The sequence below is a fragment of the Lissotriton helveticus genome, chromosome 6, assembly GCF_964261635.1.
Source record: "Lissotriton helveticus chromosome 6, aLisHel1.1, whole genome shotgun sequence".
Lineage (NCBI taxonomy): Eukaryota > Metazoa > Chordata > Amphibia > Caudata > Salamandridae > Lissotriton > Lissotriton helveticus.
The window spans coordinates 323,180,776-323,197,526 of record NC_136067.1 but is presented as its reverse complement, the minus strand read 5'-3'; positions in this window follow the sequence as shown (position 1 = coordinate 323,197,526).

The following is a 16,751-nucleotide window of genomic DNA, read 5'->3' as shown; positions in this document are numbered from 1 at the left end:
CTGCTTAAGGGCTGTTAAACATAGAAATCATCAATCAGTATTTATTGTATAAACATTCAAAACAAATTATAACTCATAATATAAACATTATTTGCCTTTCTTAAAACAAATCACTTAATATATTTATAGACACATATATAGCCTACAACATGTGCATTTCTATGCTTGTGCAAACTTATTTGAATTTCATACACAACCAAATTTCCCTTTTCCATTAGGATTATATTGCATTAAGGTGTAAAACATGTTCTCAATCTAAATACCATAGCTTTGTGCAACAGTGTAATTCTGTCCCAGGGTTGACTCAATGAAAATATAGTAATTTACCATTATAACATTTTCACTCTTCTTTTTCTGGTCTATGTCTTTAGATTATTGACCATAAAAATACTTTTTATGGGGGCGTGGCTGGGCGCCCGGTGGTAATGGCGGCGCCCAAGTAACGCTCTGCTGAGGCTTCGGGAGACGCACCGCTAGCATACCGTTTCTTCCTGGTGGAAGGAAATGACAGGGTTTCAGAACATGGCGGGACGCCTTTGAACTGTTTCCAGATGCTCGACATCCTTTGAGGCCGGGGAATTTCACCGAAGTAAGTGGCTCTGATATCTCCGTGAGTGCGGCCGCCATTTTGATATGCGGCTGTCACCGGAGTTTCTGATCGCTGAGCGGGACTCTTCATAAGACGGAGCGTCTTCTCACTCCTGACCACTTTCTGCCTCAGGACTTTGCTCCCTGCATTTCTTTGATGGCTTGTGCCCTTTTGCTCCGTTTTGAGTCTGGCGCGAGGTTTTGCCGTTTTACCTCAACTCCTGACCACCATTTTGTAGCGTCTGAATGACAATTCATTACTATCTTGGTCACGGCGCATGAGCTTCTATGTGATAAGCAGCCGTTTCCCTTCATGTCTTTGTAGGCCAGCGCTGAGTACACTTGTGTTGCTAAATTAGGGAAGGAATAATTGCTCTCTCAGCATAATAATACATCTCTATTTTGCTGTTTTCATTTGGATGTCTGCAAGGCAACTGTAGAATGTGGCTGGCTCTGACTATCATTATCATCTTCCTCTGGATATAGCTTAGCTCTCATACCTCCCAGCAACAGAGGTGTCTTCTGGACTTTTAATTTACTCATATTAGACGCCTAGCACTACATGCGACCTTGCTGTTGATGTGAGAACCTCTTCATAACTCCTACGCACTTCCCTGTGATATTTTTCACCTCACTGTAGGACAGCGCACGCTGTATGACTGCTATACTCTGGTTTATCTCTCTATGGGAGGCTTACATCTATGTCGCGCTTACCTTCCTCAACGACAAAGGTTGCCTTTGTGAAAAATTCCAAAGTGTTCTCCGCCTTCTCTAAATTGGAAGACCCTCTCACGCCGTCTGGCTCGGACACAACCATGGAGTCCTCTCAGCCTGCTTCGGGGAAAACTACTGTCAAAAGATTGAAGAAAGACCCTCCTTCGCCACTCAAACAGTCTGCGCCTGTCTCAATGGAACTATTGTTGGAGGAGATAAGATCTTTTTGCCCCTTTCTGGAGGAAATCAGTTCCCTGCGTCCTTTTATGGAGGAAACTAATGCCAAGCTTCAAGCCCTTACTGACAATTGGTCGCAGATTGAAACGAGAGTCTCCTCTGTTGAACACTCTGTTGCTTTGTTTCAGGAAACTTGCTCCACGGTATCCCATCTAAATTCGCAGGTGTGTACACTTCAGAGGCAGGTGGAGGAGTTGGAAAATAGGAATAGGCGGAACAACCTCCCCATTTATGGTCTGGCAGAGGGACTTGAGGGCTCAGACTCGCTTGCTTTATTCAAGTCCTTTTTCCCCAAATTGCTCCGTCTTCCAGATGGTACGGTTCTCAACATTCAACATGCCCATCGACTAGGTCGACCACCTGCTTTGGCCTCTTCTTCACAACGCCCAAGAGGTGTCATTCTCTACTTCCTGGAGTACACTGATATTCTAAAGGTTTTATCAGCTGCCAAGGCCTCTCCAAAACTAACTTGGTCTGGCTCCTCTCTGTTCTTTGCCCAGGACTATGCAAAAGCAACTGCTACTCGCCGGAAGGCCTTCCTAGGCATGAGAGAAGACCTTAACTTCATGGGTGCTAGATATGGCCTTTATCATCCGTGTCTTTTCAAATTCACCTACAACAACAAGACAACTACCTACGAAGATCCGACTGCAGAGTTTCATCAACGCACATAAGACTGCCGCTTTGGATTCCTCTGGACCTTCCTCCTCTTTCCCCGGATGAGCTGAAGTCTTCATTATCTTCATATTGCTCTTGCTTCTTGGTTGTGTTCTTCCTAGTTGCCATGTTGTACTTTTTTTGATACTTATTCTCCTGAAGTTGTATTGCATTGATGTTGATTGTTGTTCATGTTCCTCTCCGACCTGCGTCTGTAATCTAATCTTGTGTCTTCCTTTCCCACCTTCACAGGAACCTTCCCTCGTCTAATGATGTCTCCCTGGCTCCCTGCTCAGCTGACCTTGGATGTGCTGCCTTACCTGTGTGGCTCCATCTTCCCTCGACACCTTCTCGTTTTTTCCTTTTGTAGGTATGTTCTCCGTATGTTTCTCCCTTTTGTCCCTCTCCTGGTACAGTTTTCCCCCTTTTGAGTTTTTTCTTCCCCTTCTCTACATGGGTGACGCCTTTCTTCTCATCGTAGTTTTTTGTCTATATATCTCTGCTTCCTTTATTCCAATCTTTCCCCTTTTTCTCTTTTTTCTCTCAGTCCTCACCTTTCCTTCTCTCATGTTCCACTTGAAACTTCCTATTCCTTCTTCCTTTTCTTCGTTTCTGATGAACACTTATCTTTTGTACTTCCATTATTTTTCCATGGGTATTTTTCTCCAATTTTGTCTCTTGAATAACCATTGTTTCACTTACATGCAATGTCATTGAATATAATCTCATGGAATGTTAAGGGTATCCATTCTCCAATTAAGCGTCAACGTATTTTGTCCCATCTAGCCAAGTTGAATGTTGATGTGGCTTTTTTTGCAGGAAACTCACCTCTCGGATAATGAATCTGCAAAACTTAAAAGAGGTTGGGTGGGTGAGGTGTTTTACTCACATGGTGATGGTAAGCGCAATGGTGTGGCAATCTTATGTCGCAAGTCGCTTCCCCTTGCGCTTATTTCCCAGGAATCGGATGCTAACGGCAGATGGGCTTATGCTAAGGTATCTCTTAAGGGTGTCCCAATCTCTTTCCTTAATGTTTATGCTCCAACTGGGGGTGAACCTTTCTTCTGGGCTGAGCTTTCCCAACATATTACCCGATTTATGTATGATAACTTCGTCCTTGCTGGCGACTGCAACCACCCCTTGGATACCTTTGTGGACAGGCACTCTGCAGCTCATTACATCCCTAATAAATCCCACAAGCTCTTTACCCAAACCATCTCCCAACATAAGCTTATCGGCGCATGGCGTCTCTGTAATCCAACATTAAAAGAGTTCACTTTTTACTCTCCCTTACACCATTCCCAGTCACGAATTGACTACATTTTTGTTTCTCATCACATCGCTCAGACCCTCAATACCGCTGAAATTGGTCCGATTTTACTTTCGGATCATGCCCCGGTTTTGATTAGCATAGATGTACTCCCTAAATCTGTTGGCCCTAAGAGGTGGCGCTTTAACAATTCTCTCCTATTAGATCCCAAATTTACTACTTATTTTACTTCATTTTTGGATGAATTTTTCTTACTTAACGATACTCCCTCTATTCCAACACACACCATTTGGGACGCATTTAAGGCCGCAGCACGAGACTTTATTATCAGTTTTGTAGCGCGGAAACGTAAAACTGCCCGTAAATTTACTGAGAATCTCCTTAGTGACATTAAGAGATTTGAACATGTCTATTTTACCTCGCATTCACAGGACAGCCTCACTGCTCTCGTGGCTGCTAAACTGAAGTTTAATCAAAAGTCCACGGAAGATGCCTCACTGTATTTGTTAAAGTCTAGTGCTAAGTTTTATGGGGGACGAAACAAAGCTGGGAAAATTCTTGCCAACTATCTCAAGGTTAAGCACAATAAGCTGAACATCGATTCCATCTATGATGCCAACTCTGTCCTCCAACATAAAGATGCTGATATTCTTACTGAGTTCTCCCTTTTCTACAAAACTCTGTATTCTTCCGAAACTCAGCCTTCCCCCCACTCTCTCGCACACTTTTTTCCACTATCTAGAAACCTGAGCACTTTCCTCTTGACTTAACTCATTTAGAATCTGACATTTCTCAAAAGGAACTGACCACTGCACTTCAACATCTTAAACTGAATAAAGCTCCTGGGCCGGATGGTTTCACTGTGGAATCTTACCTCAACTTTTCCAAGTCACTCATTCCAAAACTCCATTCTCTCGTGGGCTTGTTTACTGTCCTTGGAAGTTCTTCTGGGTCCTTTTCCGATGCCCACATATACTTAATACCCAAAGAAGGAAAAGACGCTAAGTACTGTAAGAATTACAGGCCCATTTCCTTGGTGAATATCGATTACAAAATATTCGCCAAGGCGCTTGCTGCTTGACTTGACCGTCTGCTTCCAGATCTTCTGGGTGAGGAACAGTCTGGTTTTGTGAAGGGCCGATATATTACTGATAATACTAGATTATTGTTTAACATCTTGTCTAAATCCTCACGTCTACAGCATCCTCTTGCAGCGATCGCCCTGGATGCCGAAAAGGCGTTTGGCAGAGTCGAATGGTCCTACCTTTTTCACACTCTAGATTGGTTTGGCTTTGGCCCTAAATTTATTTCCTTGGTCTCCCTCCTGTATTCCAGCCCAAGCGCGGCGGTCTGCGCAAATGGTCAGGTTTCTCCCTTCTTTGATCTTGGAAGAGGTGTCCGTCAGGGCTGTCCCCTTTCCCCTTTCCTTTTTAACTTAGCGTTGGAACCCTTCTTGTCCAAACTTCGCCAAAATCCCAATATTCATGGTTTTCAGACTGCGACTTCCCACATTAAACTCGCTGCGTACGCAGATGATATTCTGCTCTTCCTCTCCAACCCTACAGATTCCATACCAGCCTTTCTGGAGGAAGTTCGGAATTATTCCCTCATTTCTGGTTATAAACTTAACAATGATAAATGCGAGATCCTGCCCCTTACAAAATTCACATTTAAACCTGACTTCAGTGCTTCCAACTTCACCTGGAGCCCATCCCACATTAAGTATTAAGGCTTACACATTACCCCTTCCGTCTCCCTATGCCTTACTAAATGTATTAAAAAAATATCGGATTTAGCAACTAGATGGCACCCTCTTTATCTATCATGGTGGGGCCACCTTGATACTATCAAAATTATGCTATCACCTATAATTCTCTATACCATTTCCAACATTCCTGTGCCTATTCCCTCCAAATTTTTTAAGAAGATTAACACAGTCTTATCTTCCTTCTTGTGGAACAACAAAAAACCTAGAATGTCCCATGCTAGATTGATCCGTCCTGCCTCAGAAGGCGGAGTGAACTTTCCAGACTTTCCCGCCTACCAGAAAGCCTTTTTGTTGCGCCAAGCTTCTTTTTGGCTGCAGGATCCCACCTCTCCTTGTCCTCTATGGGCTAAGGTTGAGCGCCTTTTCCTCTCCCCCTTTTCTTTTGCTGAATATATTCCTTTTTCTCTGAAGCCTCCTTCGATCTCCACTCCCATCCATAAATTCACCACCAAACTTCTCCTCTCCTCTAACCCCACCCCTCCTATCACCGTTGCTGATTTCCTTTCTTCCACTATTTGGCATAATATTCATCTCCTAATTCACAACAAGCCCTGTTATTGGAAATCCTGGAGGCATAAAGGGTTAGTTTGGGTATCGCAACTGTTTTCACGCTCAACCCTTATGTCCTTTTCAACTCTGTGCTCTTCCTTTGATTTACCTCAGTCTTTTGCTCCTAAATACCTTTTACTTAAAACAGCAGTACTGACTACGTACAACCGGCTTCTGCAGGCGCAACTCCCTCTTCTACCCCCTCACCCATTACACGACTTCACTCTTTACTACGCACTACTCCCAAGGCTTCTACTCTCTACAAATACCTTCATGCCCATGAGTCAACTAGAACCAAGTCTACGGTGGAGGAGCAGTGGAAGCACGACCTCGATACTTCTTGGTCCGTTTCCCTGTGGGACAAGTTATGGATTAAGATTCGTAAATCATCCAGAGCGGCGTCCCTAACACAGTCTCTATTCTTCCTTTACAATAGGTTGCTATACACGCCCTTTGCCCTCAGCAAATGATTTCCAAACACACCAGATGTTTGCTGATCTTGCTCTTCTCCGCATGCCACCCTATTCCATATGCTGTTTCTTTGTAAACCCATACATAACTTCTGGATACAGGTTTGGGCTCAAATTAATGTAATTTTCAACACTCACATTATTTTTTCTCCTACTCACGTCTTCTTGGGAAGTCTCTCGCCTTGCTGAGATGATGCTGATTGTGATGTTCATATTGTTGATTTATTGTTGGCTGTTGCGTTCCAACAGATAACTATCAATTGGAAGGCTTCAACTAACATTTCCTTCAAGGCTTGGTGGTATAATGTTTGTCATAATCATAGACTTGATACTGCTTTTGTTTTTCCTCTTCGCATGGCCACGAAACGTGCAGAACTATGGCTCCCTATTACACTGTGTTTAGATAACTGTGCTCTCCGCTCCTTTTGTCCAAAGCCACCCCAACAAGAGGTTCCTAAGCCACCTTGAATACCCTTTGCATTTCCTTTTGCTTCCATTACCATTTGTTACCTGATTGCTTATATATCCATTATATTATCTCTGTCATATTCACTGCCCATGATTTACCCATGTTATTGAATTTGCTGTATTATTTTTCTCTGATTGCTCCTGTTCTCCCCTTCCCTCCTTTTAGTTGTCCCTCAATTTTCCGTACATTGTTACTTGATACCTTACATTTTGACTAATAAAGTCTTTTTTGAACTTTTTATATAAAGGTCTATATTACAACATCCAGATAGTGTGAATTCTACACTTGTTCAATAGTTCCTATTCCTGATTCAATTTTCTTAACGTCACCTTCCACCCATTCCATAAATTTAGATTAGGTGGTAGCCTGAAGAAAATGAGACCTTCCTTATCTAGTGACCCTGTTATAACTCTATGAATAGTTTGTGATGTGCATTTGTTTTCTTAGTTCTCACATGTGTCAAATATTATTCAGTCACTCACATAAAAACTTCTATTCATGTCGGTGCGATCAAGCAATAATTCTCCTGATGAGGGAAACTGTAAATAAAACACATCATGTTTTCTATCACATTTTTTAATATAATCTTTGTTGTTGACTACGTTAATTCACCAACTGCATGCCCTTTAGTTTTATCTATCCTTTTACAAGCTAACTGTTCCACAGCCTTTACCAAGATCTCGCATATTGCTGCCAGCAGGTCAAATGGAGTCCACATAAAACGGACTGGAATTGATCCTGAGTGCATATTTTGGAATCTTTTGTCTCAAGTGTGCAACGAGTTTGACATATGCTTAGCCCTGATGTAGATAGCAACATATTAGCCTTATTCTTTGAGCAGAAAACTGTAGCCCTCGACTCTCTTTTGGTTCCTTTGGCAAAAACAGGGCTGTCTGTTAAACAGGGATGGTTAAATCATGAACGTACTCAGACTTTAAAATAACTGAGTACTGCTTTACAACAGTTCCCTAGAGATCATACTTCTGTTAAGCTTCGAAATAAGCAATACAATGAGGCCCTACTAGCCAGGACAGAGGGAAGAGAAACGTCATGGCTAAATCAAGTGCAGGCTGCTGAAATTAATGATACATTGCTGTTCTGGAATACTGTAAGTACCACTTTCTTGAGGAACGATTCTGGCCCATGCACTCACATCCTTTCTCCATTCAGAGGCTTGGGTTGAGAGAATTTTTGACCTAGTATCTCCTAATGAATCAAGTTTTCAAGTTTTAAATAATCTGGTCGAGAGTTCTACTTCCATTAGTATCTCAACCTCGGTACTTACGCTAGATGAAATCTCGAATGCAATGCATAAGTATGCCAAAGAGAAAGCCCCTGGACCAGATGGCGTTCCGGCCAATGCCTTTATAGAAATGGGAGAGCTGTAGACCCGAATACGTACTTGCGTTTTTCACATGGCAGCCAAGGGTATTGTCTGTCACAGTGCGTATATATAAGAAAGGGGATAAAGCAGACCCAAAATGCTATCGAACCATCTCCCTCCTGGATTCTTCCTCAAAACTCCTGGGCACGGTCATCCTAAGGAGACCAGAGGATTGGGCAACCGACAAATTCATTCTGACTGAGGCCCAGTATGGATGCAGGAAGGGACTTGGGACAGTGGAGGAATGTCTAAACCTCAAACTCTTAATTGGGAAATATACATGAGCTAAGTCAGGATCGCTTTATCTGTATTTTGCAGACCTCACTAGTGCATTAAATTTCAGTTTTCTTTATTTTGCCTAAATACCTACTATTCCCACGCAAAACTCAACCACATAGTGCAAACTCCTGCATTTTTAGGAAAAACTCAAATTCACTTTTTTCAATCAAAACATGCACAGTTTACTGAAATTATAAATATCTGAATAACATATTTAAAAACTGCATAACATAAAAACCTTAACAATGATACAAATGGCATTAATGCAAAGTAATTATAATTAAATATATAACGTTTTATTCCTAACTAAAATAAAGAACAATAACAATAGCAATCTTAATATAAAAAGAATTGAAAACTAAAATTATAATATATAATTAATTCATTTTACAAATAAACAAAAATTAAAAGTATAATTTAACGTTTTCAAAATAAAAAAATTCCATTCATTCCAAAATTTTGAAAACAATAAAGCATAATAAAATTATATAAATGTAACAATAAATAAAAATTATGACTTTAGAAAATTAAACATTTTATTAAAATGAATTATATTATTTATATTACAAATATCAATAAAATACTTCAAATTTTAGCTATTAAAAATTAATATTAAAAGAATTATAGAAAATTATTCCAACCCTATTCCTCTACTATCCTTACCATCCGCTGCTAATATATTTACCAAAAAATAAGACAGCACAAGTTCCGGTATATAAATACATGGTTGAAAAGGTATGTTAGGGCAAAGTGTGGCATGTATTTGAATACAGGGTCTGTAAAAATTGAAGATAAGTTCTTTTGTAGTCAAAAGAAGAAAAACTGAGCTAGAACGACAGACAAAGAAGAGAGAGTGAAAAGGAGCATAGTAGAGGAGAAAGGTACGTAGGTTCATATGTAAATTAGGGATAAAACGTAAAAAAAATGTAAATTGGTAAAAGTTAAGTTGTACACACTTTAATTAACTAAAGAGGGGTTGAGTTCCGCTGGGCACATCCTGGATGGAATATTCACTTCGAACCCTGACATCAGGATTGGGGAAGTTCTGGCGGTCCCCTGGTCTGATCACAAAGTAATTCACTTTTCCTTAAATTTGGACCTAACCAAAAAGGTCAGGTCACCTAGGGAGGGGGTTCACCCATAGCAGGACTGGGATAAGATCGATATTGCGGAACTACACGCTCGACTGTGTTCTTCCACCTTAGTATTAGACAAAGATTGTGACATAGCCTCGCACCAAGTGGAGAATTGGATTAAAACCGCAGTGCTTGTAGCCACCCCTATTAAAAACAAAAAACTAAAAAGAAGTAAACACTCTGAACCCTGGTTCTCAGAGAAATTAAGGCTGCAGAAGGGCAGAAAGAAAATGGAGGGCCAACTACGGGATAAATGAGAAAGCAGAGTATCGTAAAACTCTAGCCACATATAAAAAATTGATCATGGAAGGCAAATCGGCATTCTTTGTAAAAAAAATTAACGAGGCCAAAAACTCGAACAAAGAATTGTTTAATACGGTTAAAAAACTTACAAAAACCGCGCCTAAACAGGTCGAGGGTAGTTTGGAACTTTGCAACCAACTAGGACACTTCTTCATGGACAAGGTACGACTTATATATGAGTCTTTCCCCCCGAGGCACGTACTTCCTTGTGCAGGGATAACTAGTCATTCCGATCATCCCTTGCAGAATAACACCACAGACACCTTGCCCAAATTCAAGTTTCTAGTGCCCTCGGTGGAAGAAATTAGACAGCTGGTCTTGTCTACCAAATCTGGTGGTCCGATGGACCCATGCCCCCCCAAGGTCCTACATATGTTCCCAGATCTGCTTAGCTCCCAACTTCAGATCCTGTTCAGCAATATAATTCAATCCAGCTGTTTTCCTAAAGCGTGGAAAGCAGCGTCGGTACTTCCATTACTGAAAAAACCTAACTTGGACCCATCAATTCCAGACAATTTCCGGCCAATCTCAAGAATTCCCTTTCAGGCTAAGCTTCTGGAGAAACTTCTGAACTCCCAATTTGCAGGTTTTGTCAGGAATATGCATGCTTTAGATGACTCCCAATATGGGTTCCGGGAGAATCATGGGACTGAGACTGCCTTGGTGATGGCAGCCGAGGAGCTCAGGAGGATTCTGGACGCAGGAGGGAAGGCCGGCCTCATTCTGTTAGATTTGTCGGCGGCCTTCGACACTGTTAATCATGAGATTCTCATAAATAGGCTACACGATCTAGGTCTTCATCCCTCCGCTACAAATCTGTTGGCCTCATTCTTGGTAAACAGAACCTTTTCGGTTGAGCTTGGGGAATTTTCATCTAGGGCCTTTGATCTGCCATGGGGGGTCCCCCAGGGCTCGTCGTTGAGTCCGTCCCTTTTTAATCTTTATGCCGCCCCACTAGCCAGTATCATCAGGAAGTGTGGGTTCGTCCCAATATCTTATGCGGACGATACCCAAATTGTGGTGGCTATCTCTAATAACACCAAGGAGACTGCGAACAGTTTCAGACTCTGCATGGACAGGTCAGCAACTGGATGCAGGACAACTGTTTAAAACTTAATGGGGACAAATCGGAGGTTATGTTACTGGGGGCCACCCCGGACATCTGGTCCAATCTCTGGTGGCCGGACAGCCTCGGTAGATGTCCAACGCCGGTGGACAAAGTAAGGAATTTAGGGGTCATATTTGACTCCAAACTCACCTTCGAAGCCCAAATAAATAATCTCTCCTCATCGGTCTGGTACATTCTGAAACTCATCAAGAAATTGCTACCGTACATTCCACCTAATACCGCTAAAACCTTGGTTACCTTGCTAGCTTTATCTAAATTAGATTATGGCAACGCTCTTTATGCAGGGCTACAAAAACAGCTGCTACTTAAACTTCAGCGTCTTCAGAATGCGGCTGCCAGGCTGATTCTGAATATTCCCAAGTGTGAACCTGTAGCGCAAAAAATGCAAGGCCTACACTGGCTCACGGTAGGGAAAAGAATCCAGTTTAAAGCTGCTTGCCTAGCGTACAAATCACTTCATGGTTCAGGCCCTGGGTTCCTGAAAAGTAACCTAAAACCGTACGAGCCAACCAGGACGTTAAGATCCAGCAGTGCCATACTCCTGGTTACTCCCAGATTCAAACAGCTTAGGTGGGGGGGGAGAAGCTTCACTGGCAACACAGCAACTATTTGGAATAAGCTTCCTGGAGATCTGAAAAACAGCCCGTCTTTATGGACATTCCGCAAGAACTTGAAAACCTGGCTGTTTTCATCTTAACCAGGCGGTGCACCACTATTACGATCAGTCAGTCTGTCTCCTACAGCGCCAAGACGCCCTCGGGCATTCGAGCGCTTTACAAATCACAAAATCAAATCAAATCAAATCAGTTAGACATTTATTATAGAGGATGGTGTTAATGGTGGTTTAATCATTTCCAGATAAATATCTAGTTTGTTCCCTAGTGATCTTGGTGAATTAGCACCAAAAGAATGCAGGGAATATTATTATCAGTGCTTCTAATGAGGCAAATCCAGGCTACCATGTGTGGTAGGAGATATTTTGGGAGTTTTTGCACTCTGAAAAGAAAGGTTTAATACCTATAGTGAATAATAGATTTAGGGGCACATTTATCAAGGACTTGTGTTAGCCTTGCGTAGCTTTGCGTCACATAGTATAGCACAGGGACGACGCAAGCGTTAAATCAAATTTATCATGCGACACAAGAGCACAAATGCAACTTTTAAGGCAATTGCGTGGAACAACTGCTGCACTGAATCTGGTTGCATCAGGTAGGAAGTAATTTCTGCAATGTAGGCATTCCTATGTAAATAATGCAAACATAACAAAGTTTGACTGCGGTATGTATAATGACACAGTGTAATACAACAATAGAAATGCATGTTTGAAATGACGCAGTGGCTCAAGTACAGAAATCTCACCATCACAGTACACTTTGGCAAGCTCAACTACGACATGGAGGTTATCATAGTCTAATTGGGCATGGGTAGTACACATAGGCAGCGGGGGAAGGAAAGTGTATTCTGTCAATGTATATTCCTTATAGACCTCAGGGAGGAGGAGATCATCCAGTTATACAGATTGAAGAGGGAAAAGATATTGCCAAATCTTCAGCCTGCAACTGCAAGGACCAACGCCATTCCAGCACACGTGAAATTGATGTCTGTTCTACACATGTTGGCTTCAGGATCTGCAAGACTGGCTGGCATTTCCCAGGGAGCATTTTCAGCATTTCTCCCATCTGTGTTGGATGCCATCATAAAACTTACACCCCAGTATATTCTTTTTCCAAAAACCAGCCAATAACGATTAACTACCAAACAAGGGTTCTACAACATTGCTGGACTCCCTCATGTGCTTAGTACTATGGATTGCACACATGTGCAACTTGTTCCCTCTACAGCCACTTTGCACCTTTTTAAAAACCACAGACACAATTACTTGATCAATGGCCAGGGAATAGGGCATCATAATAGACTGTTCATCAATGTCCTTGGTACATATCCTGGAAGTGTCCATGATGCATACATATTTCGGCACAGTATCATCAATGAGTGGTTTGTGAATGGCAGATATGGGAATGGCTAGCTCATTATTAAGCAAAGCAGATTATTCAATATATCAAATAGTTTGAAAAGTATGAGATAATAGACATCGCTATGTTTGTGTTTATATCTCGTGTCGTGCACATATTGGTAGTATTTCACTCAAACATATTGCCACTGATGTACCATTGTGACATTTTAGCACGGATTTCAAAATGAAAGTAGAAAAATGCCCACAGTGAGAAATACTGTGTTGTGTCACAATGTGTGAAAGGACAGAATTACAATATCTGCAATGTCCTAGGCATCAACTGACAAATAGCGTGGTCAACGATTAGTAATCTAAGAACAATGGATAAATAATATAAATGTTGGAGACTTATGTTTGTGGAAGTCAGTAATAGTTCAAATGTTTAAGGATAAAGCAACGTTGTCTAACAAATCTTGTTACCCTAAGCACATACCAGTATATGTAGGGTGATGAAAGTATTAGTAGAACAAAAGGAAAGTGCACATCAAAAAACACGTCCGTCATGCACTGAAAGTTTTGCATCAAATCAGAAAATGAATATGGATTCTATGTACATATGTGATAAAAAAAAGAGCAAAGGGCAGCAAACTTCCATGTATTACAACATTCAAGTCAAAATATACATATAAATAATAAGCCACATTAATATCGTTCAGTAATGTGATGAATAACTTACATTTTTCACCAAGCTGCCTACATTTAGTGCTTCTCCGTTTACCAAAGTAATAGTGATATAATGGATATATAGGCTTATCAAGAGACGTGAAACACCAGGAAATAATCTATGTAAACCAATATTCAAGGTAAAGTATTACAGTGTTTTGACAATTAAAATAAGAACTTGTCATGCTAAAGAAATGCTACAGAAATGGTGTAACAAGCAAGGCATATAAGTACATAATCAAAAATAAGGAAAGTTTGCATACATACATCTATATACAAAACATGTTGTGGACATGTGTGTAGATCAATGTTACTTATGTCTGTAGATCAATGGTACCTATTTCAACATCATTCTGCATAATATGAAAAAGGGCCACATTGTAAAACCAATGTATCATTCTTAGTTTATCAAGACAACTTACCATGAAAAAAGTTTTAACTGTTGTATGAAGACTCCCTAATTAAATTTCCAAGTAACCTGTGGAATAATGGCTAAATTGACGATGCAACTATCCATGCACACTTATGTCAACAAATCTAAAGCTGCACAACAGTCATGTATACAAGCAAGTACATCGTTGGTGAAAAAAAGCTAACTGTATGTGTGTGTTATAAAGTGGCAGTCACCGACCCAACCTAAATAGCTTATAATGAAAGAAAGATAATATGATCTAACGTTGGCAGCATTGTATCCATATTGAGTGTTATTACTATATCGCTGATACAAATTCCCTTAATAATTTATAATACTAATCTGCTGTATATAAATCAATATTAGTATGTTGATGTGTTGTATGTCTTACACTTTGAACAAGATGTGAAATGAACCATGTATGTTGAACATTCATGTACAAAGCAATGGCCAACATTAAATAAAACATATCAGTTGTTTTCAAGAAAACAAATGATTAGAAATTTGGCAACATATATATTAAATATAGCTAGTTACATAGAAGTAACAACAATTAACTAATTGTTATGGACTTTTTCTCCTTTCAGGTGACCAAGGATATGGATTGCAGGCATGGACTATGACCTCCTATTTAAATGCCCAGATGGATGGCTAGAAAAGATATAATTCTGCTATGACCAAAACAAGAAATGTTGTTAAGTCCATGTTTTGTGTACTAAAATTCTGCTTTAGATATCTTGATCCCTCTGGTGGTAGACTATTGTACTCACCATGAATGGCTTGCAAGATAATATTAGTCTGTGCAATATTGCACAACTTATGCCTTAAGACAAATGTATGTCTGAATTAGGTATACGTGACATCAGATTCACTATCAACAAAATCGGATTGAAATTCCCATGTTTATGAGCCTACAAAATACATTAGCCTCAATGTTGATGATTGTAAAATGTCAAATTGAACATCAAATATAATTCACTTCATCACGACTGATAAACTGTCAAAACGTTACCATCCAAGTAACATTTCCATCATTTTAGTTCACACTGCAAGATGTCTGTGGAATGACTAAAACTTTGTCAAAGGATGAAGTGTGTATATCAATTCCGCATGTGGACTATCAAACATATGTCACTGATAGAAATTGTGGTCTCACTCAGATTGTGATATGCAACAATCAGCTGTATAAGGTACTGATAATGATCAAGATGCTAGTTGAGAAGGCCTATCACCCAATCAGTAATGTAGATGTAATTGGACCCAACCGTACATGCACATGTTGAAGGAGATAATGTTATGGTGCAGACAGTAATGCATGAGTGCAATGTATAGTACAATGTTAACACTATTGATGGAGCAATCATTACCTTTACGGATAAAACAAAAAGTGCCACTACAGCTGCAAGATTCAAATAAGGCACTAATCCTTGAAACTGTAAAAAAAGACAAACATGTTGTGTAGAAAGTTATGCATATTTAATTTTTTGCATGCAACTAATTCGCAATCAATGCCGATTGTATCATGGAAATACGCTTTAATGAAAAAGTTTTGTCTCAAGCACTGGGATGACATATAATCTGAGTGACGAGAAAGGTTGCGAACTTAGATAAGCATCCTAGTTCACCATCTCATTTTATAGAACTTACATATACCACAATACAGGCACATCATCACCAGTATGGCCACAAATCACAACAAAAGGTCAAGATTGATTTGTGAGCAAATGATTTTGGCACTTTCCAAGATTTACCATTTGTGGTTGACCAGGGAATGCGTCAAAATGCTGAAAGCCACCATCACATAATTTTTACATTTTAATGATAGTTAAAGGACACCATTTACATATGAATTGCGTGGCCCTTTGCATTGCTGTTTATTGGCCACTATGTGGCCTTTAACTTGTGCTATATGGGCCATTGCGTGGCCTTTCCATTGCTCTATATGGGCCACTGCGTAGACCTTTGCCTTGCGCTATATGGGACACTGTGTGGCCCTATGAATTGCTCTATATGGGCAACTGCTTGGCCCTTTGCACTGCACTATATGCACCACTGCATGGCCCTTTGCATTGCGCTATATGGCCCACTGCATAAACAAATGTGACTTGGGTGGCCCTGTGTGTTGCTCCATATGGGCCACTGCATAGAAAACATATGAATTGTGTGGCCCTTTGTTTTGCTCTATATGGGCCACTTCTTGGCTCTTTGCCTTGGACTATATAGGCCCACTGCATAGGAACGTAGGTATAGTGTGGACCCTTACGTTGATAGGGAGAGAATAGTGTGTCACACAATGTTTATTTGCGCAGAAATGCATCTGAAAAATGGACGCAAAATATGACAACTTGCCTTTCAAACCCAGGAAATGATGCAATGGGTGTGGCTGCATACCAGGAAGTGTAAATTTTGCTTTCACTGTCTTTTTGAGACTAGTGGCTGGTGGATGTGTTGAGAGGAGAGTAGAAAGAGCGTTGGAGTGATTTCACAGTGTATCTTGTTGAGTCTGTTTCCTACTGTGCTTTTGATATAGTCTACCTAGTTTTTGTGCTCAAGTGTTGTTCTTTGTACATCGTTGTGTCTGAGTATTGATGAGTGTCTATCTATTTAAGGGCATGTTTTTGTTAGTGATAGGTAAGGGTTTAAGTGGTTTGTTCGTAGTTAGATTTTTAGGAATTGGGCTTGTGTCATATAGGACCATGCCTGGGAATG